Here is a 24,308-nt window from a genome sequence, read left to right as displayed (position 1 = left end):
CATGTTTATTACTATAATAAAAGTGGACATATTTATGTGATATGAAGAGAAGCCTGAGTAGGAAGTCAAACTTAATGTAACATGCAGTCTTCTTTGCAGACGAAATCTTTCCATATTGTAGTATCCATTAACAAAAAGAAAAAGATCCTGATACTAAAAAAAAAAAAAAAAAAAAAGGAGAGCGAGAGAGAGAATAACTGTCTTACCTAATGCTTTGCTTATTTGTTTGTTGGTTTGTATGTTCTATTTTTTTTTTTTTTTTAGATTTTTATTTTATTTATTTGACAGAGAGATCACAAGCAGGCAGAGAGGCAGGCAGAGAGAGAGGAGGAAGCAGGCTCCTCTAGAGAGCAGAGAGCCCGATGCGGGGCTCGATCCCAGGACTCTGAGATCATGACCTGAGCCGAAGGCAGCGGCTTAACCCACTGAGCCACCCAGGCGCCCCATGTATGTTCTATTTTAATGCCTAAACTTGCTTAAGAGCGGCAGATACACTGAAGCTAATTTCTGATACATTTTCATCCTGGCCATTTGCTTGTTCTGAGTGTAAGAAGGTAAAGTAGATCTCAGACCATTAAGTGAGAAGCCAGATATGATGGCCCTTGTTCAAAGACCCCAGGGCAGGACAAGTTGCTGCTGGAGCATAGGTACCCAAGAGACTAAAGTTGAATATGACAAGAAGATGAGTGGCCCAGAGACCATCGGAGCTGCTGGCAGTTGTGACCTTGAGCATGGTGCAAAAGCTATTTCTCAGCTCCTTGCTTTCAGAGTGTGGACAGTTGGGACAGCCTTGCACGACCCTAATGGCTTTCCAAGAAGGAAGGCCAACCTGCTGGTAACTGAATGTTCTTCAGAGGTGAGTTTGGATTGTGCTAGGGTCAAGGACAGGGTTTAACACCAACAATAATAATTACTGGACTGTATCAGACTTTCTTCTTTTCTCTCACTAAATCCTGTAGCTAAGTTTGAGATATGAAGGGTTTTACCCACTAAAAAGAAACTATCTCCACGTTCAAAAATCATGCTACCCACAGTGACAGATAACTGCAGGTGAGAATGGCTAAAAATTCCTCCCTGCAGACAGCTGTCAGAATCAAGCACTCTCCCACACTGTAGGGGTGGTCAAGAGAGCAGAAAGAGTTGTGGGAACCTTTCTTGCTTACCCCATCCTCTTCAACACTGTGAGGCAACTCTGATGAGTACCTCTTCCCCCTTCCTTCCAAATCAGGCAAAAAAAGAAGTCCAAATATTTCTTGTCCAGTAGTCCATCAGTATTAGTTATGGCCTGAGAAAGACACAGGCTTTGTTCCTGACCTGAAATTTAGAGCTGGGGAAAGAGATATTCTGAAAAGATAGCAAAAATGTGTAAAGGAGCCACCACTCTGGGCTTCAAGAGTAACACGCCAAGTAAGTGTAAAGGAACACCATACTAGTGACCACAATGATGGGAACATTTCTTCAAAAGGGAGAGTTTATGAATCAGATGGTATCAATTAATTATATCTTGGAAATTTTACGTCAACTCAAAAAAGAACAAGTCAAAGAAACATTCAGAAAAATAGGGTGAGACAAACAGGAAAATAACATTCATTTCAGTGAAGACTTCAGAGTACATTCTATACACTGAAGGTTAACTTCACTTTGCTTGGACTCCTACAAACAGAAGCTAACAGCACAATTTTCTCTGGTACATGCTATACAGCATAATTTGTCCTATAATAATGATGATGATGATGGTGATCGTTATTTATAAATTCTTCATTTTTACACCAGGTTTTTTTTTTTTAAGATTTTATTTATTTATTTAAGAGAGAGAACATGGGCAAGAAAGCAGGAGCAGGGGGGAGAGGCAGAGGGAGAAGGAGAAGCAGACTCCCTGCTGAGCAGGGAGCCTGAGGTGGGGCTCAATTCCAGGACCCAGGTTTCACGACCTGAGCTGAAGGCAGACACTTAACCCCCTGAGCCAGCCAGGCACCCCTACACCAATCAGTTTTTAAAGAATGTAAAAAAAAACAAGCTTTTTTGTTTTTGACTTTTTATTTCCCCCAACTCTTTGATCAACTGCTCTTTTCCACAGAAAACAGATGAACTACAGTGAGGACAACTGGTGAGTTCTTGGAAGGAGGGGGTCATTCATGTCTTATATTTCTTTGTAAATCCCGTGACTGGAAGATTTAGGTACTCAGAGAGTGTTTCTTGAAAGGTTGAATGGATGAGCTGCGGAATGCATGAGTGAATAAATATATTTATCTTATCCTCCTACTGTCACTTAAGAGGAAGAACATACTGCTTTGGTATTTGTTCTAATTCTTTTGTAAACTACTGTAGAGGATAGGTCAATTGGACCACATAAAGGTGAAAGGAAGGGAATAGCATTTGCTACACACTTTGAACGTGTCCTGTGCTGGTGCTTTCATATGGGATCTTGGCCAATCCCATTAATGACTCTGAGAGAGTATCATTATCTGCCTTTTACAGATAAGCACATAGAGTCCCAGAACCTGTCCAAATTCACATGACTAGGATATAGGATGTAAACTCAAATGCTACTTTTTCCAAACAATGTAACTTTTTCTCTATTTCCTCTGTAAATGCAAAAGCAAAGTATAAAGATTAAGTCCCTAACAAATCAGATTGTAAAAGTATTTAAAACTCATTGTACTGTAAGTGGTCCCTCCTAATTTGTCAATTATTTATTGAGCACTCACTATGTACATACTTTGGAAATAAAAGGAGTCCAAGAAGCTAAATTTCAACTATCTTTTACTTGGGGCAGTTTAAAACTAATGTCAATGATCTGGATAATATAATATTCCCAGTGTCTAAGAAACCATATGGTCAAGGTTCTTCAAATATCTTAAAAAGTCATCAGACAGGTATAATCTATCTAAAACTAGTGGTAATTTTCTCTCATTAGTACAAATTAGATTTAATGCTAACACATCTTCATAAGCGCAACAGATATGGTTGAGGAAATTCTGGAGCCAAATAATCTTCTGATATTAAAAAGTCATTAAAATTAATATGTTTTTTCAGAAGATGGATAAAAAAGTTTACCAGACATCTGAAAGTTTTATTCGGTAATTAGAAGTTTACTGGTTTCCAGTCAGAGACCACCAGAATTATAAAATGTTGAGAAATGGTGTCCCGTTAAGCCAGTTTGTTCCAGTTTCATCATAGAGTATAGCCAAGGAAATATGGAAAATCACAGAATTAAGATGTTTCCCTAGAACATAATCTCTGGGGTTATTTTGACTATATATGAAGGGGATATATTTGTTAGGGATCCCGCCTTTCCAAAACTCAGTCTGTCATTTTGAGAGAAAAAATATTCAATCTAAATAAATGGCACTTCTTTTAGTCTTTTACCCTGAATCTCTTTTTTCCTTCTTTTTTGTCCTGAGTCTCCCTGGAAGTTCCCCTTTCTCTACCAGGATGGGAACAGACTTAATGCTGCTGGCAGCTAAGCCTGCAAACCAGAGGCTAGTTGATGACAGAATGGGAAGCTTTGCTCTCTGTGTCCCCCAGCAGGGTATGCAAGGACACACAGGGAGTCACGGACACTCACAGTTCTAGAGGAATCACACACGTAGATTAGGTCAGAGTAGAGAACATTGGAACTAGATGGGATGGTCTGTCCCTTCACAGAAGGCTGAGCAGGTCCTGGAGGTGGAGATGGCTTTTTTCAAATGCTCACCACAAAATAAATGTACTCCCCACAGCTGTGATCCTTCCAGGCCTTTAGGTGGTTGTGCTGCTCAACGGTGGATAGCGGGTTCCAGAGCAAAGGGCTCTTCCTCTTTTAACATCATGGCGGCCCAGGCCAGGGAGCAGAGGTAGAAGGAAAACCCATTCCGGACCCTTACTGGGCCACCAACACAGAAAGCTATGTGCCAAGCTACTAACTGTCAGGGTCCAGCCAACCCTTCCTGAAAGGGTATGCACAAGGCAGACATTGTTCTCACTCAGACCTTGCATCAGAAGAAAAAATTCTACAGCATAACCATGGCCAGACTTTCTCCCTTTTCTGTGATGCTATACTGCTGTGTCCGTGTCCTCCCTGGGCCCAAGAAATCGTATTTGCTTCCTAATCGTGTCAAGAAAAAGTCCCAGCACAATATTACATGCCTAGTTTCCTGGCTGTGAGTGAGGAGATGTTCTCTTATCTACCTCCCCAAACTTTAAGAAACTGTTTCAGGAAGCTCTCTAATGAAAACCTAAGGGAAACAGAAGGAGACTTTACATTTTCATGATTTATTCCTCTCAGCTTTTGATTTTTCACAAAAAGCATGCATTATTTTGCAATAATAATAAAAAGAAGGTCTAGAAGGAATGAATTCACTGCACCATTTCACATAAAATCATTATTATAAATGAGTTTAAAGGCACTAAATATAATGCATGTGTTTTATTGAGTGCTGAGGGAAGTGGTACAATTTAATTGAGGATTTCCTGTGCTGTCTGGAGCTGAGAATAAGGGATTGTATTGTGGCCTCTCTGCGCCTGTTTTCCCTTTCCCTCAAAGCCTAATATATCAATCAAGCAAAATTAGTGTAATTAGGAAGTTGACTAAAGACAGAGGGGCTCTTCCTCTGAATTTTTCAAATGAAAACCCAAGCGCCATTATAAAGCAAACAAATTTATCTATTCACTGAAATTAAGTGGATATGATCATTGTACCTTTAAGGAACCCAGATAATTTGAGATTTAGAGCATTTAAAATACAAATGAATTCTCAGAGAAGGAACACAGCCTTTGATTACAAATGGCCAGTGTTCTTTTGATCATGGTAACTAGTGACTTCCAGGCAGGGGTCATTTTTCCTTTGGATGACTCCTGCTCCCACCCCAGAGCTCAGTTCAACTTCTGCTGCTTCCTAGCTCCACTGGCGAGAGTTGGTAATGGTGGGACCACTGGTGGGGGTTACAGAGGGCTGTTCCTTTAATATCCACTTGGAAGAATGTAGACCCCTGTGGGGGACTGTGGGATGGTGCAATCTCCCAAGTTTAGGATGAGCCCTGAGCAAGCAGCTCCCACCTCTAGCTGGGCAGAGACAATTTCAAGAGGGCAGCAGGAAGTTCAGAAGGTACAGCCTGAATGGGAGTGGAGAAAATGGATCCAGTCAGGGAGGATTACATACTCTTGGCTGCAGCAGCAGCAACATAAGGGGATGCCAAGTCATAATCAAGTCACCTTAGAATGGGATGAATTTAGTATGTTTATGGCCTGAGGGAAAGAGCTAGGGAAGATGGAGACTTTGAGTGTTATGTTCATCCTGAATTCCTACTGAGTTACTTCAGATTACAAAATATTTGATCTGTTATCTATATAAGTTTGTTTTAAGAGCAAAAAATCCCTCTGAAGAGGTAAAATGAATCCTACAGATGGGAGCTCAGTGCACCTCACTCCCAAAACTGCACAAGCTGAGGCCTCATGGACCAAAGGAAAAGACAAACCCTGGCAGTCACTCAGTGGCAAAAAAAAGCCCAAAACAAAATAAAACACAAAACAAACAAACAAACAAAAACCACCAAACACAAAACTTAGCATGTGGCTTTTAATATGATTCAAAAGTATTTTAAAATAAGGTACTTTTTCCCATGCTTCTACCCTTTTCCTATTCAAAGCACTCAGGGCACTTTCTTTATTATTATTATTATTTCTGATTTAACATTCTATTTCTGTAGAAAATTTTTTCCGTAGTAATTATTTTTTTAACATCTTAATTTAATTTTATTTTTTTTTCTTGTTTCGAGATTCATTGTTCATGCACCACACTCAGTGCTCCATGCAATATGTGCCCTCCTTAATACCCACCATCAGGCTCACCCATCCCCCCACCTCCCTCCCCTTCCTAACCACCAGTTTGTTTCCCAAAATCCACAGTCTCTCATCTTTCATCTCTCCCTCTGATTTGCCCCAATTCATGTTTCCTTTCCTTCTCCTAATGTCCTCCATATTATTCCTTATGCTCCAAAAGTAAGTGAAACCACATGACAATTGACTTTCTCTGCTTGACTTATTTCACTCAGCATAATCTCCTGCAGACCTGTCCATGATGTTACAAAAGCTGGGTATTCATCATTTCTGAGGGCTGCGTAATATTCCATTGTATATATGGACCACATCTTCTTTATCCATTCATCTGTTGAAGAACATCTCGGCTCTTTCCACAGTTTGGCAATTGTGGAAATTGCTGCTATGAACATTGGGGTACAGATGGCCCTTATTTTCACTACATCTGTACATTTGGGGTAAATACCCAGTAGTACAATTGCAGGGTCATAGGGTAGCTCTATTTTTAAGGATTCCCACTCTTGCCACTGTTGTTCAGCATTGTACTAGAAGCCCTAGCAATAGCAATCAGAAAACAAAAAGAAATAAAATGTATTCAAATTGGCAAAGAAGAAGTCAAACTCTTTCTCTTCACAGATGACATGATACTTTAGATGGAAAGCCCAAAAGACTTCACCCCCAAATTATTAAAACTCATATAGCAATTAAGTAATGTGGAAGGATACAAAATCAATGCACAGAAATCAGTTACTTTCTCATACATTAACAATGAAAATACAGAAAGGGAAATTAGAGAATCGATTCCATTTACTATAGCACCAATAACCAGAAGATACCTGGGAATGAACCTAACCAAAGAGGTGAAGGATCTGTACTCGAGGAACTACAGAACACTCTTGAAAGAAATTGAAAGACACCAAAAGATGGGAAAGCATTCCATGCTCATGAATCGGAAGAATAAATACTGTTAAAATATCTATACTGCCTAGAGCAATCTACACTTTCAATGCCATCCTGATCAAAATTCCACCTGCATTCTTCAAAGTGCTGGAACAAACAATCCTAAAATTTGTATAGAACCAGAAAAGACCCTGAATTGCTAAGGAAATGTTGAAAAAGAAAAACAAAGCTGGGAGCATCACGTTGCCTGATTTCAAGCTTTACTACAAAGCTTTGATCACCAAGACAGCATGGTACTGGCATAAAAACAGACACATAGACCAGTGGAACAGAGTAGAGAGTCCAGATACAGACCCACAACTCTATGGTCAAATAATCTTAGACAAAGCAGGAAAAAATATCCAGTGGAAAAAAGTCTCTTTAATAAATGGTGCTGGGAAAATTAGACAGCTATGAAAGAAGAATGAAAGTTGACCATTCTCTTACACCATACACAAAGATAAACTCGAAAGGGATGAAAGACCTCAGCATGAGGCGGGAATCTATCAAAATCCTAGAGGAGAACATAAGCAGTAACCTCTTTGACATCAGCCACAGCAACTTCTTTCAAGACATGTTTCCAAAGGCAAAGGAAGCAAAAGCGAAAATGAACTTTTAGGACTTCATCAAGATCAAAAGCTTCTAAAAAAAAAAAAATCAAAAGCTTCTGCACAGCAAAGGAAACAGTCAACAAAACAAAGAGGCAACCCACAGAATGGGAGAAGATATTCGCAAATGACAGTACAGACAAAGGGCTGATATCCAAGATCTATAAAGAACTCCTCTTACTCAACACTCAAGAAACAGATAATCACATCAAAAAATGGGTAGAAGACATGAGCAAACACTTGTCCAAAGAAGTCACAGAAATGGCTAACAGACACATGAAAAAGTGTTCATCATTAGCCATCAGGGAGATTCAAATCAAAACCACACTGAGATACCACCTTACACCACTTAGAATGGCCAAAATTAACAGGACAGGAAACAAGTCTTGGAGAGGATGTGGAGAAAGGGAGACCTTCTTACGCTGTTGGTGGGAATGCAAGGTGGTGCAGCCTCTTTGGAGAACAGTGTGGAGATTCCGCAAAACTCAGGGCACTTTCAAAAGTGCCTGTGTTTTTTCTTAGAACGGTACTCAGCGTGCTTTCCAGAAACAAATCAAGCAACCTAAAGCTTCTTCACAAATTCTGAAGTTCTTTTTGTTTTTCAACACTGCTCTAAACAGACCACAATTATGACATGTTTAAGTGGGAAAGAATTAGTGGCCGGTAACTGCCTAACTATACGCTAATAGTCCTCATTTTGAAAGAGTCTGTAATTAGTGCTAGCCAGTTGCTGAGGGATTTCTGACCCAGGATGCCAGTTGGTTCAGTCTGGTTAACGAGAAATGGTGATGTCTCTGCATGAATATTAGCTGGTAGGAACTGAACTCTGGCTCTGTGGCACATGCTCTATCTGAACTCCTCCCACTCCACGAAGTGAGCATCACCAGGCTCATTTTACCCAGCAGAAATCAGAGGCACAGAGTCTGTGAGAAAAACACAAATCACACACTGGCTGGTGTGCGTCAGAACAGGACTCAGATCCAGGCATGGCTGGCCACAAAGCATGTGCCCTTCCCAGTAGGCCGCAGATCTGCCTTCTAAAGGAAGGAAGGCAAATTAAAGCACCAAAAGTCATGCTGTTCCACAGCAGAAATGGCTTGTTCCAGCAGATCCCCTTTGGGATAATAATTCTGCACCAGTAAAGCCGCACTTGATAATCTAAGGACAGTCTGGCCCAGCCTGGCTGGGACTAACTACTTAGATTAGTTGAAACCTGCTCCTGTTGTAAACTGATTGTTGAAATTCTTTTTCCTCCAAAGTTTCACCTCACATGCCTAAAAATGCAGCTAATTCAGAAACATGAGATCTATATGCTTTCCCATATCTGACTGTGTCCCTTTATGACTCTGTAACTTTTGTAAGTCCTATTACATATGCTAAATGGCTAATAGCCAAATTATCTGATACACGAAAATGTATCCTGCTTGTTCTTTCAGATACAAATTAATGATGGAATGAGAATTGCATAGGATTCATTATGTTTCTACTTTATGGTTATCGGATAAAAATTTAAATCTGGGGGTATAATGTACAGCATGGTGACTGTAGTTAACAAAACTCTGTTGTATATTTGAAAGTTGTTAAGACTGTAGATTTTAAAAGTTCTCAACATGCAAAAACATGGTTGCTATGCATGATGACAGGTGTTAACTAAACTTATTGTGGTAGTCATTTTTGAAGCATATACAATTATCAAGCCATTATGTTGTATGCCTAAAACTCAAACAGTGTTACATGTCAACTATATCTCAATTAAAAAAAAATTAAATCTGCCCCTTTATTAAGTTGGCCATGGCTCTCCTCTTCGATGAGAGTTTGGTAAGACTTAGCTAATGAATGAACAAAATTATATCAGGCAAGCTTTGATATGACACATATTGCAGCTGAAAAGATAATCTGAAACAATCATGTACTAATTGATACACCAGAACTCTGCAAAATTGATTTTTTCTCTGGGAGGAAACAGAAACGTCAATTGCCTTAAATCCTTTTTAATTTCATGTAATAGATAAGGACAAGAAAGTTTTGCATATTCTGACAGTGCTGTGAAAGTACAATTTTTAGACTTTTGCTACCAGATTGGCTTTTGCTGAAAATGTTTTCACAGTTTCCAGCCTTCATGCAACCCGCTTCCCTGGTCTGTCAGGCACGGAACAACTTCCCCATGAAAACAAAACACTTCCCAAGGAGTGTTCTCAGAAATTTGGGGGAACTTTAAAGGAGCACCCTAAATCCTGATGTTCTGATGGTTTCACAACTCTTGCACCGCTTCCAAGTTCCCCTGTCCCTAATTTGTTCTGGTGAGTTTTTGTTTGTTTTCACTCAGAGGGTTTTCTTAACTGGACTCTATAGCTCATGTCAGCAAAGAGAGAGTCAAAAATATCCTTCATGTGTGCCAAGAAAGAAGTAACCACACACATACAAAATAGAACCATTCTACTGGCTTTTAACTCCACTGATGTCAAAGCCAATTACTGGTAGGCTAGCTGAAGAATTTATAAAATCCTTCTATTCTAAGTAGGAAAAATAGTTTAGTTATCTTAAGTCTTGCCTATATTAGCAAAGAGAAAAACAAAACAGGACTTCGGTAGGTTTTGCTTCTGGCTGCTCTTGGTCATTTATGTAGAACATGTCTTATGAAAATAGCATAAGCAAAAATGTTCCCACAAATATGTTTTGAGAAATAAGCTATAGAGGATGTACACAATGTGACACATAATTACTATGTGGGGAAAGTCAGACTCCCACCGAGATGGTTTTGCATTCACAGTGTCAGTGATTGGCCTCGTGTCTCCTTCTTTGCTATCTCCCAACTACATTTGCTCCTCAGCGCCCTCCCTCTACTTGACTCCTTTACTCTGACAATGTTTTTATGGCCTCCACCAGCCGGATGGATAAAAAAGGAGCCAAATGGAACATTTACTATTTCAGCAACTATTTATTGAATTATTATTCCTTGTGGATACCGCCTAGTGCTATGCCCACTGAAAACCCTGGAAGGCACATCAATACATTGCCAGCCTATCAGGAAACAAACCCAGTGTAGCACAGCGCAGGCAGGAATGGGTGCCTGGAAGTGCAGGAAGCTCTTTCTCAGTCACAAACTAGGAAATCTGAATTTGGACCATGACTGTCCTGTCACTAGGTCTATAGTTTGCTTTTTCTTTCTACTCAATAATTAGCATTCACTTCTGTTTTGTTCTGTTTTAAGTAGAAAGAGAGAGAGAGAGAGAGAGAGAGAGAACCACTGACTTGCCTTCAGGGCAGCAATTCCAGGGATGCGGAGCAGGTTCTTACTCTGCGGTCATATGTGAAGACGAGTTAGCAAGGGGTGAACTGCATCTCAGGGCTCCAAGAAAGGGCCTTCAGGTAGCACTGAAGGGTAAGAGCTTCTGGGGATGAGCTGGGCCACAAACAGGTCCCATTGGCATATTGGTAGGAAGGTCTGCTCATGTACCTGATGGCTGAGATTTCCTTACAAATATTCAGTGTGGCCCTTTATAGAGAATGTTTCCCTTTTTGAGATTGATGTCTTAGGTAATGTGTATTCAACTTTTGAATCATTTGCTGAAAAAAATGTAAAATTTAGAGGAACTTCTTTATCATATTGAGGTCCGTCAACATATCCTTTCTATGTCAGGCACTGTGTTAGGTACAGAGCACCCAGAACTAAGTCATGCATAGCTCCTGTCTTTATGGAGCTGACATTCAGGACGGAAAAGGCAGCTGCACAACCCAGTACGTATATATGGCTGGCCTTACCCAGGATTTAGCTTCATTGTTTCATTTTTCTGCTCTAACTGGTTAAGTTCAAGCTCTGAAAACAAATTCCTTTATGTCACAGGACAAAACAATGTTTTCTTTAAAACATACATATATTGATAATTTGTGATATTTTGCACATTTCTTAAGTGATTATTTTTCTGAGAAATTCATGATCAATTTCTCAAAATTTCTTGGTGTGGGTGTGGTGGACAAGAATCACTCATTTTGGAAATTTGCTTGCTAAAATATTGAGAAACTGAGATTGAGAAATTTCACACTGGCTTCTTTGCTCATGGTTAAATCTTTTGAAGAGAGACATAAACTTGGATACATTAATTTGCATTGGGAAAGAATAATTTGACACAGCAGGAAGAAAAGGACCCAGATGCCCTGGAAAAGTAGAACCAAGGAAAAGAAAAAGAAGGAACAGAATAGGTTGACACAATATACATTACATTTTATGAATATAAATTGAGGGCTTAGTCATTTATCAGAAAAATGATTCATGGATTTGACATCAGGATGCTTTTTTCTTGTTCTGCTTTATTTTTACTATGTTATGTTCTTATGCTATGTTTCTTAGCTTTTTAATGCTAAAATGTTAACATTTGGAGAAGCTAGGTTAAGGATCCACTGGAACTGTTGATAATTTTTGTAACATTTTTATAAGCCTGAAACTACCTGAAAAAATATGGACAAATTGTAACTTCAAGCAGAAACTAGTGGAGTCAAAATTTGAATCTATATATATGGTTGACCTTAAAACTATGCATTTGAACCACCTTTTTAAAAACTTTATTTTTATTTTTTTATAGTAGGTGATCTATAATTGTGTTTTCTACCTGGAACCCTAGTTCAAGGAGACCAAACTTCTAAATCATGACCTCCATTTGTTTCTGTGACTAGGTTACCTATTTTGGGATCTCCTGTCATCGCTTACTATTGAAGCTGATTTACTAACCTCTTTAGAAGAATTCTTTTCAATCTTAGACATAGTATTAGTTATCTATTGCCATGTAACAAAATTTCCATATCTATAGTGACTTAAAACAACAATGAACATTTAATTATTTCTGTGCGTCAGGAATTCAGAAATGGCACATCTGGATGGTTCTGGCTCAGGGTTTCCCATGAAGTTGCGATCAAGATATTGAACAGAGCTGTAGTTATCTGTCCCTTAACAGGGACTGAAGGATCCACTTTGAAGATGGCTCCTTTATGTGGCTGGCAAGTTGGTACCAGGTGTGGGCAGCATGCCTCAGTCCCTCTCCATGTGGGCCTCTCTTAGCACTGGTCGAATGTCTACATCACATGGAATCTACATTTTCCCAGAGGAAGTGATCTATGAAAGAGAATGCTAGGTGGAAACTATCCATTTTAAGACCTAGTCTCAGAAGTTATGTAACATCACTTCTGCCATATTTTGCTTATTAGAAACAAGTCACCATGTTGGGTCCATATTTAAATGAAGGTAAATTATATCCCACCTTATTAAAGGAGGGTGTAAGGTCAAATAATTTGGAACATATTGTAATGCCACTATATATGTGGGTTGTGGCCAAGGGTACATAACCCATCTATATACTTCATGCCATGCATATATCTGGCTATGAACTGATGTTTCTAATTACTGTTCCTTCAGATAATCTGCCCCAAGGCTTCTTTCCATATTCACACCCAGGAGTTTGCCAAATCCTCTGAATAGGACTCTTTATTTAAATGACTAATAACCCAAGCAATACTCACATAGGACAAATGAGAATTTATTGCTTTAGGCAACCCAAGAAAGTGTTGAACTAACCAAATCTCAGGATAGGCAGTGACCCAGAGAAATAAGGAGCTTGTATATTGACAGGACTATCCCTCCATGTCCTGTCTTTGCTCTTCTTGAGTGGCAATCTTAATATTTTCCACTATAGAGCAGTTTTCCATACATAGCAGAAACTATGGCTGCCTATACCTTTCAAAATTACATCCCACAGCTTCTCCTTCATGAGAGGGTTTTTCTCCTACTCTATTTGGATTCAAGTTCAGCACACCAAAGCAGAGCCTAGGTTGCCCACCCCAGGGTCAAAGAAAGGAAAGGATCCCAATGCCTCGTATTTCCTGCAGTTACCACAAAGTAGCTGGGGAGGAATGAATGGTCAACTTTCAGAGGAAAAGAGTGTCCTGGAAGAGTCAGTTTGGAGTAGTGGGAAGGGTGATGGAGAAACAAACACAGGAGTCCTTAAGAGGTTTCTAGAAAGAATACCTATATTGAGAAGGATTAATGCTGAAAGTAGAAATAACATCTTATTTTCACATATTTTCTGCATCTCCCACTTAAAATCAAAATAGTGATAGTAACAACATTTATGTGAAATCCACATACTCTTTTGATGAGCTATATTTGTATGGCTATTCACGGTCAAAATAGGCATTCATGTCAATATATTTTAATTAGAACAACATGGTCACTGGAGATGTTCTAAGTTTTAATTTGAACCCCCAAGCAAGCATTTAAGAACTGGTCCTAACCTTTTGTAGGTTATAAAATATATTTTCTCCCTTGGGCCTTTTAGCAATGTAAGAGACACTTTGACAGTATTTTCAACTGTAACAGGTGGACCACATTTCCCAGAAAGGCAATGAACAAACTGGTAACACCCAACTTCCAAGAAGTGAAAACCATCAAACTTTTACAAAACAATAACTCTGCTATTAGTCATGTGTTTGTGTGTTGGGGATGGGGGAAAATACTTAGGGATGCAACTCTAGGTAGCTGTACACACAAAAATATACCTATTTCTTTTTGAATTTTAAATAGTCAAATATGACAAACCAGTGTGAGGAAAAAAGGCCTATGAGTGCTTGTTGCATAAACATTTTCAAAAAAACACATACACCACATACTTTATATTTTCTTTATAAAGTATATTTTGTTCCTAAAACTGTATTTACTTTAGACATTTGACTTTTGAGCAGGCACTTTCTTCAACTCTTGTTATGGCCTGGTACACAAACATTGCCTCATATAATAATTATTAGTCATTCTTGAAAGGGGTAATAGCTGTTTTTAAAAATCTCTATGGTGGGGCACCTGGGTGGCTCAGTGGGTTAAAGCCTCTGCCTTCGGCCCAGGTCATGATCCCAGGGTCCTGGGATCGAGCCCCACATCGAGCCCCACATCGAGCCCCACATCGGGCTCTCTGCTCAGCAGGGAGCATGCTTCCCTTCCTCTCTCTCTGTCTGCCTCTTTGACTACTTGTGATCTCTGTCTGTCAAATAAATAAATAAAATCTTAATAAAAAAATCTAGATAGCAATCAAATTTTTTTCACTCCCGGCTCTCAAATGAGCTTCCCAGTATCCCCTCTTTCATTTTGACCTCTCCACGGGTTCTCTAGAGATTCCGTGGACACACACATGCTATTCTGTGTTCAGTCCATTTTGCATTGACACCTCAGCATCCATTTCTGGTCGAAGCTCTGGTAAAGCAATAGTTATCCGTTAAACATGTCTTCACAGCAGACCTGGTTCCTCTGAGAGCACACAGGCTAGCTGTCTATTTCCTGGTTCCCTCGTTAGAGTAATTGATGTGTATAAGATAGAGCTCCATTCTGCACTTCTCATTCCATTCTGTGGTCCAGCTCCTGCCAAGCCCCAGGGGACCATAGAGCTGCTGACTGCTCTTCATCCACCTTGCCCATTTACATTCCTGCTTTCTCTATTTCAACTGGAACCTTAAATAGTAAAGTCATGACATGTAAGCCTGGAATAATAGACCAAAAGGGTAGGGATATTACACATAGCAGAAGTATCCTGAATGCCCCAAACTCCTCAGAAAGGTGACCTTTTGCCATTGGACTATGTAATGCTGATTTTTATTCGTTGGCATGGGAGGAGGAAATCTACTTTAAGAATGGAGTCAAGGACCATAGGTCTAGCTCTCTCATTTCTTTTGTCTTGTCCTCGGGAATATTATCTCTTAGAACCTTTGAGGTGCTATAAAGCCTCTTTTCTCATCCACTGCTGAGACTTGTCTTTCTTTTCCAGCACAAACAGCCTAAGGCAAATCTATAAATGTGTGCTGAGAATGCTGACCCATCAGCCAGAAGAGGACTCCCATCCTCAAGATGTGGTCTCTTCATCTCATTAAAGAGAAGTTTCAACTCAGCCTGGGACCAGGCCACGTGAAGCAGCAGCACTCCTAACCAAGTTGTCTCTTGGGTATGTTTTCAAGGGGAAGAGAGATAAGGCCCTGCCTACTATCTTGGCTCATATTCAGGTGAATCTGGGGCCTCAGCTGCAGGCTTCTCCACTGACTGCCTGAAGTTGGGGATTGTAGTCAAATGTTTCACAAAACTGTCTTGGTGTGGTTAGTGTGCTCGGTGGGGCAGGGGAATGTTTACTGGTTACTTCCTGGAATTGTTGTTCAAACTCAAGATGGTATCTGAAGACCCTGAATATTGTGAGGTTGCTGACTGTCAGATCCAGAATCTTCTCTCCTGGTCTGGTTTAGGACTAGAACCCTATGTCCTGGTCAGGGATTTAATATAAAGAAAATTGCTCATTCAGTCGCTGATTCATTTTTTAAAACCATATTGAGTAAATATCAACTACTCTCTATTATGCTTACAGGTGAGGTCCACAGGGGCTTAATCACTGTACTTGAACAGGTCTCCTGAGTACAAGTAGTCCTTGTCACTTTCTGAATTCTTCTACCAATTCTTTCAGTTCAAGGGTTCACTGTGTTCCTTTTCTGAGGTCTTCTGCCAGAAGTCAACTCAAGGTCTAGGGTCTCCTTACTAGCAGCCCACTTTGTTGCCTACAAAGTACAATCTTTAAAGATAGTTTGAGAAAAAACTGAAAACATGGCAAAGAAAGGTCCTCTTCAAAAATTACTTTTAGTCAGGTCAGATACCAAAGAGACTTAACTGCCCAGTCATATGATAAACCTGACCCTTCTGGGGCGCCTGGGTGGCTCAGTGAGTTAAAGCCTCTGCCTTCGGCTCAGGTCATGATCTCAGGGTCCTAGGATCGAGCCCCACATCGGGCTCTCTGCTCCGCAGGGAGCCTGCTTCCTCCTCTCTCTCTCTCTGCCTGCCTCTCTGCCTACTTGTGATTTCTCTCTGTCAAATAAATAAAATCTTTAAAAAAACAAAAAAAAACCCTGACCCTTCTGCTACACCTACCCAACAACCTCAAGATATAAATCTCTGCTTTTGGAAACATCTGGAAACTTTATGGACTTGGGATTGACAATATGGAAATGTAAGACTATGTCCTTCTAAAAGTTTGCCCTGGGAGGTGAAAGTCTTTTTTGTGGACCTATCAAATATAAAACTTTTTTTTTAAACAGAAGACTTTTCACACACGTTGCTTCAGTAAGGTCATTCAAAGTCAGCCTCATCTATTTAACCTTCAGGTTTTAACACCCCACACTAATAGGCAAAAACTCCTCTTTCTAAAGCCACCAAACACTCATCACAGAGATAGTTTAAAAGAAAAACATGTTCACAGTTATTATCAACAAACCCATTTATGGAACTGTCCAAGACATTTAGATAAAATGAATCAAAGAAAAAATATGTTTTCATGACTTCAAGGAGGTTAGCATACTAGACTGAAAACACTCTCAAGGACATACAATGTTTGGCCTCTTTCTTAAGAGGCCCTCAGGGTTTGAGTTAAGACATTGGAACAAGGTCAGGGGAATCCTATTAAAGCTCTGAGCACTGAGGATGCCTAGGGTGTTAAGCCTAAGTCCCCTAAGTTCCAGAAGATAGGGTAAGTATGTTGATAAATCAATTAAATAGGTTTAGGGCTTTCACAGCTCATCTGTGATATGCTCTGGTGCCCAAGATATTACTTAAGAGTAGTTTTAAAGAATATGAATAATGATAATATCTAAGTTTGTAGAATACAGATCACATGTGTGTGACATTATCCTAAGTGTTTCCCATGTATAAATAGTATGAGAACGAAAAGAGTGTCAGAGAGTCAGAGTGGGTAGGAGACATAGGACAGAATGCAGAGCTCTTGTATGACCTGGAGACTTTAGAAATAGATTTGAAAAGGAGAAACTTGGCAAATATGAATTGAGTTTTTGTTGTGCTTGTTTTTGTTATTTCAGTTTTGTTCAACTTACTGTCACAACATGATTTAGACTTTCATCATGCTAAAGAATGATCTGCCCAATGGTGTGATACTAGCCATGGAATACTGGAGGTCCTCTCTAAAATGGTATTAAATGACTAAGGACAGATCCAGATCCTTCTGTTGGATCAGAGAGTTGATATTGATAAAGTCTAAAGGTAGATAAAGATTTGGTGAGCAGAATGAAGTAATACTGTTTCATACTGGCTCACAAATCCTCTTGAAAATGAATAAATGAAACAAGATGGGATTGGGAGGGAGACAAACCATAAGTGACTCTTAATCTCACAAAACAAACTGAGGGTTGCTGGGGGGGGGGGGGGGGGGGGTGGGGTTATGGACATTGGGAGGTTATGTGCTATGGTGAGTGCTGTGAAGTGTGTAAATGTGGCGATTCACAGACCTGTACCCCTAGGGATAAAAATACATTATATGTTTATTTAAATAAATAAAAGGAAAAAAAAGAAAATGGAGAAATTGGCTGAGTAATATTCCGTAGTATATATGTACCACATTTCTTTATGCATTTATCAGTCAATGGATATTTGACCTCTTTCCAAGATTTGGTTACTGTTGATAATGCTGCTATAAACATCAGGGTGCATGTATCCCTTCAAATCAATATTTTTATATCCTTTGGGTAAATATCTAGTAGTGCAATTGCTGGATGGTAGGGTAGTTCTATTTTTAACTTTCTGAGGAAATGCCATACTGCTTTCCAGAGTGGCCGCACCAGTTGGCATTCCCACCAACAGTGTAAAAGTGTTCCCCACCTTCCTCATCTTCGCCAACACCTGTTGTTTCTTGTGTTGTTCATTTTAGCCGTTCTGACTGGCATGAGATGTTATCTCATTATAGTTTTGATTTGTATCTCCCTGATGATGAGAAATGTTGAGCATCCTTTCATAAAAAAAGAATAAATTCTTGCCATTTGCAATCATGTGGATAGAGCCAGAGAGTCTTATGCTAAACAAAATAAGTCTGGCAGAGAAAGACAAATATCATATGATTTCACTCATATGTGGAATTTAAGAAAAAAAAAGATGAACATAGGGTGAAAACAAAAAAGAGAGAGGCAAACCATAAAACAGACTCTTAACTATAGAGAACAAACTGAGGGTTACTGGAAGGGAGATTGGAAGGGGGGAAGCGTTAAATTGGTGATGGGTATTAAGGAGTGCACTTGTGATGAGCACTGAATATTGTATATAAGTGATGAATCACTAAATTCTACACCTGAAACTGATATTATACTGTATGTTAACTAACTGGAATTTAAAAAAAAATTTGGAGAGGGGCACCTGGGGGGCTGAGGTGGTTAAGTGTCTGCTTTCCACTCAGGTCATGATCCTAGGGCCCTGGGATCAAGCCCGAGTCAGGCTTCCGGCTCAGCAAGGAGTCTGCTTCTCCCTTTGCCTCTCCCCCTGCTTGTGCTCTCTGTTTATCTCTCTCGCTCAAGTGAATAAATAAAATCTTTTTAAAACAAACAAATAAGAATTTGGAAAAAAAATGAAATAAATAGATAAATAATAAATAAATAATTAAATAAATAAATAGGGGGAACAAAAGAAATGGAGGAATTGACACCAAAAAAAGAAGAAAGTGCCACAAAAAGACATAACTGGAAAGATAACTGTGTTGCAGGTGATATCAGAAGACCTGTTTTCTAACTTCCACATGCATTAGAACGACCTGGGGAGGACACAGATTTTGTTCAAAAGGCATATTTCTAGGTCCCTCTTCCAGAGGATCCAATTCAGTTGGCAGTAGGTGGGGAATGAGGACGAGGAACATTTTGAACAAGTACACAAGTGGCTCTGATGCAGAGTTTTGATAATGACCACACTGAGAAATACGTTGAAAGACTGAGAAAAAAAAGTAATAGAGTAAATAGTCAATGTGAAGCCTGAAGGAAAAAGGACAAGAGAAATAGGGGTTCCAAAGTCCATAGGAGCCTGAATAGGAATTACATTACAAAATTATATACTCAGTGATCCATTATAGTGAGCAGTTATGATTTCTTATTTATTGCTATTGTTTATTCTCTGCCTATGTCCATTAAAACACGAGGAAAGAAGAGGTGATACATATATTCTTGGTAGCATAGAACATGTTATCTATTTTAAGAGAGGCTAACTGGGGCAAGGGGAAGGAATGATGGAAAATATATCACCTGTTGCCCAGTATGATTGCCACATGCCTTAGAGGACTCCAGAGTCTGCTTTAATTGCTTACTTATAAGTCTACATTCCTGAATGATTTCGTAGCTGCCGGGGCCCTGGGGTTCATCTCAGGTGTGTGAATCTGATTGGAGCAAGCCCAGTAGGTTAAGAAACACACAAGAAAATCCATCACTACAGATAAAACTTGATATTTGAGGAGAAAGAAGGTAACAAAGAATTCACTTTGAAGAGTGTATATAACAGAATTTCTTTTTAAAGTTTTCATTACTGGAAAGAGTAGATCCAATAATTATATTTGGTACTCTGTCAACTGAGATAAATTGTTAGCAGTTTTTTTAAAAAAGTTAAGTAGTGATAAAAACAAGGAGCATAATCATTTTAGCGGTGTTCACTTTGTTTTTAACTTTTAAGCATTGAATCAAATGCATGAAGAGATTCACTACATGGAGAAACATATAAAATGAATATAAATGACTGATTAATATGAACAAAAGGAATAACATAACATGCTTAATAACATTTTAACTAAGCAAAATATATTATTCCTTATATTTTAAAAAAGTTTTTAAAATTTACACCCCTGGTATCTATTCTGTCACGTGTTTAGTGAAGAAAGCTGCGGATGTATTTTCTCTGTAGCCTTGGATTATTTCACCAAGACTCACTGCATAATGAAATGTAGTTTCACGTAGTTTCACTTAAGTTCCTTAAGAAGGGCAACCAACCGTACTTGATGGAAATAAAAGACAAACTGCATGAAAATATCTTAGAGTGGAAAAAAAAAAAAAACCCAGACATCAGTAAACTGTTGCCTTTTTAAGCATCATTTCCCCCTGTAATTCTAAATTCCTTTTCTGCTTTCTGACCCATGGGCCACTGAGCTGCCAGCAAGAGCCATAATCATGGGCAACCCAAGCCAGACCCAGGGTCAGGGCAAGCACGTGGCCAGCACAGGCTGATGGAGGGACTGGGCCTCATCTCCCTGGATGAGTGGCTGCCTCCTACACTGGAGATTAGAAGAGACCTTATTTGAAAGCCAATTACTTGTGAAAGGGAAGTGAACATGAAGGGTAAAGCTCATAAGGGACAGGGAAGTAGTAACCATTGCTGCCGTCCCTTTTCATTTAAAGGGCAAATACTTGAAAAAGGAAAAAAACAAAAACACCACCAACAAAACAAACACAGGATGAGAAAGTCCAAGACTACCAATATCTTAGGTCAAGCTAGTCTTTTAAAAACTGTTTTATGTAAATAAAGAAATAGTGAAAGTGCCTAGATTGAGAGTGCTAGACGCACCTAGATTGTGATAGAACAGAATAAATGCGTGGGAGTTAAACCCACCAGAACTTGCCCACCACTGATTTATAACCAAGTGGAAATAACCGAGCGGAAGGGTAGGGCATGGTTTGGGGGTATAGAGAATAGTACTCCAGGGTCCACTTACCCTCAACCTATTTGCAAAACCTACTATTAGTGGTAAGTAACAGGGGCAGGGGGTGGGTTGGAGCAATGTGAAGACCTTTCCCTTAACAGCATATTGGCAACTAATGTTATATAATTTCCTCCTACTGACCACAGAATAGCTGGTCATTACAGCTTTTAGGCACTAGGCATTGTTGTTATCATGTAATATCATACACAATAGAGTTTACCGCAAATACTGCAATGAAACTTTACACAGTAAAAATCTTGGGAAAATACTATGATTTGTAGAGTAACAGTTCAACCGGAAGGAAATATATGACTTTCTATGGGAATTTACAATAAGTGGGGGAGCATAATGATGATTAAGGGTATTATTTGAAATGTACCTTTGAGTGGAAAATTTCAAAATAAAGAATAATAAATAAAAATACCATACATTAACATTTTAAACCACTTTATGCAAAAGTACTTATTTATACTAGTGATTTCTTACAATTCAAGGTACAAGCGTGAATTATATGAAGTTTTCTCCCCTATTTCTCTTCTCCTTTTACTCCTTAAATATCCAGTTATAGGACCACCATCCTATTCCCCTTAACACACACAAATTAAAGTTCCCCTTCTGAAAAGGGAAAATCTGAAAAGCACATAAGGTATAACTGATAATGATCTTTATATCCTGTTTCAAAATCTTGGCAATTTAAATTTTAGAAGGCTTAAATCAAAAGATTGAGTCAAAATGCTTTGGTGCTAAGATTTCCTGGATAGTTTCTCCTGAATCTCCAGACATAATCCCTATTGGTTTTTCCTTGCTGCCTTGATAGGATCATTACAACTATAATTTCTCAGTTATCCTTATTAAAATGTCAACATACTTGGGAAGGAACACTTAACTATGTCTTATTAGCCAATAATACACAAGACTTATATGATCTTTTCTTAAAATTAATTAAAAGTGGGTTTGTTAGGAAACAAGATGGTGAGGTAATCTTCAAGAGGAAGGAGAGAATAATCCAAGAGAGACGATTATATGGCAAGCAATGCTGTATCTATATGGTACAATGCTATATACATTATTTCATTTAGTCAGCATTTAAGTGGCATGGTATAGGTAGTTTCTCCATTTTACAAATGAGAACATTGAGATTCAGAGAGGTAAATCCAATAGTTGAAGTTCATGAGTGACAGCAATTCAAACTCAAAAATGTGTGAATTCAAAGACCTTGCTTTTTTTAAGGAGTACTACAATTTGAAGGCTAGAGGCATACAAGCCACAGTGGAGTCCAACAAAGCTGGCCCTGCCACTTGTCCTCAAAACTGGACCACAGCAGATCTCTGATTTCCTTACTCCTGGCCAAGTGTTCTCTCTCTGAGACCACACACAGGCTCTTAGGCAATGATCAGGATCAGGAGTTGGCTCTTTGGTCCAGCAGTCTAAGCCAATTTCTATGAATCAAGCCAGATTTTTTTTTTTTTTTTAATACTGGTCTGGACCAAATGGAGATAAGAGTCAACCTATACAGCTCATCTTCTGGAAACAGGAATTTGGCTCCCTCTTCACTTTTTGAAAAGTACCAATTAATCCTACAAGGCAATTGCTCTCCTATGTGGTGTTGAGACATAAGGGTGTGTGGAGCACTTGTGAGAGACATGGCATTGACAATGAATCCTCTCCTCAGTTATGGGATCACGATCCTGAAAAGGACCACAGTTGATGAGACCATAAAAATCTCACCAAAAGCGGGGGGGTGGGGGGGGGGAGGGAGAATTAGGGCTAAAACATTTTAAACAAGTCATTGCATAGGAGTTAATACAATAGAAAGTCTAGAACACATCCACTTTTTATTTGTTGATGCTATAAATCTTCTCCAAAATGTGTTCCCATAAATCAACTTCTTTACCCATCTAGTGTTACCAAAACATCTAATCAGGTTTGGTTTTTACAAAGTACAAAAGCAAGGTAAACAGAGAGGTATCCTCCACCAACTGAACAATTGTTATAGCTGTTTTTGAAGCTAAACCCTTATTTCAATTTAGATGATTGTGAGATCAAAGTGGACAATAATTTTTCCTTTAACACCACAGTCCCAGGAATCCTATGTAAGTTTCCAGTATAATAAGGAACCAGTATTTCTTTCATCCTTCTGACTCCAAGGAAGCTAACAGAGCAGTATGATCCTTTGCTGTTTTTTTCTCCTGGGGTCTTCGCTCTTAATTTATATAAACTCATCATATTTGAAATATACTATTATATATTTGTGTGGACATTCTTTCTCAGTTATTTTTAATACTGGGAATTTTAATGTAATCAATATTAATGTTTTGTAATTTATTTAGTAATTTCTAAGCTAAAAAAGTCCTTCTTACCTAGAGATAAGCTAAATATTTATGCATAGATAAATCTGTAGATTATTTCCTCAATTTGTGTGTGTGTGTGTGTGTGTGTGTGTGTGTGTGTGTGTGTGTTTAGCATCTCATTCCTAAATCCTACAGAAATTTGTTTTGCACTTGGAATAAAGTGATATTAAGTGACTTTTAAACAAATAATTAAATAACGTTTTAACACTATTTCCTGAATAACTGACTTAACTTCCACAATGAATTTTGATGTCAGCTTTTATCACTATATATATTAAAAGCTATTTCCAGGTGCCATATATTTTTATCATTGATTTTATCAATGATTATCATTGTACCCTGATGTAAAAATATTTTTATTTTTATCATTTGAGTTTTGGTTTTTCATTTCTTTACAAAAAAATTTTAATATATTACTTTATTTTTCATGCTATAATATCTAAAATTGAATAATATATTCAATACCATATTAACAATATATAGTAACTAATGTTTGTTGAACGTTTGTTTATGCCAGGCACTATTCGATGTACAGTATACAGTACAGATGAAAAAAGGTGAAGGTATCACAATCCCAGATTTCAAGATGTACTACAAAGCTGCAGTCATCAAAACAGTATGGTACTGGCACAAAAACAGACACACAGATCAAAGAACAGAATAGAGAGCCCAGAAATACATCTAAGCTATAATACATATATTATAGATCAGTTAATCTATAATAAAGAAGGCAAGGATTTATAGTGGGGATAAGACAGGGGAAAACTGGACAGCAACATACAAAAGAATAAAACTGGACCACCTTCTAACATCATACACAAAAATAAACTCAAAATGTATTAAACACCTAAATGTGAGACCAGAAACCAAAAAACTCCTAGAAGTAAACGTAGGCAGCCATTTCTTTGATACCAGCCATAGAAACATTTTTCTAGGTATGTATTCTCAGGCAAGGGAAACAAAAGCAAAAATAAACTATTGGGACTATATTAAAATAAAGGCAACATACAGAGTGGGAGAAGATATTTGTAAATAATATATCCAATAAGGGATTAATGTCCAAAATATATGAAGAGCTTATACAAGTCAACTTAAAA

Source organism: Enhydra lutris, unplaced genomic scaffold, assembly GCF_002288905.1.
Source record: "Enhydra lutris kenyoni isolate GAN:26980312 unplaced genomic scaffold, ASM228890v2 scaffoldscaffold17, whole genome shotgun sequence".
Classification (NCBI taxonomy): Eukaryota; Metazoa; Chordata; class Mammalia; order Carnivora; family Mustelidae; genus Enhydra; species Enhydra lutris.
The sequence above is the reverse complement of the archived record's forward strand: the minus strand, read 5'-3'. Positions refer to the sequence as shown.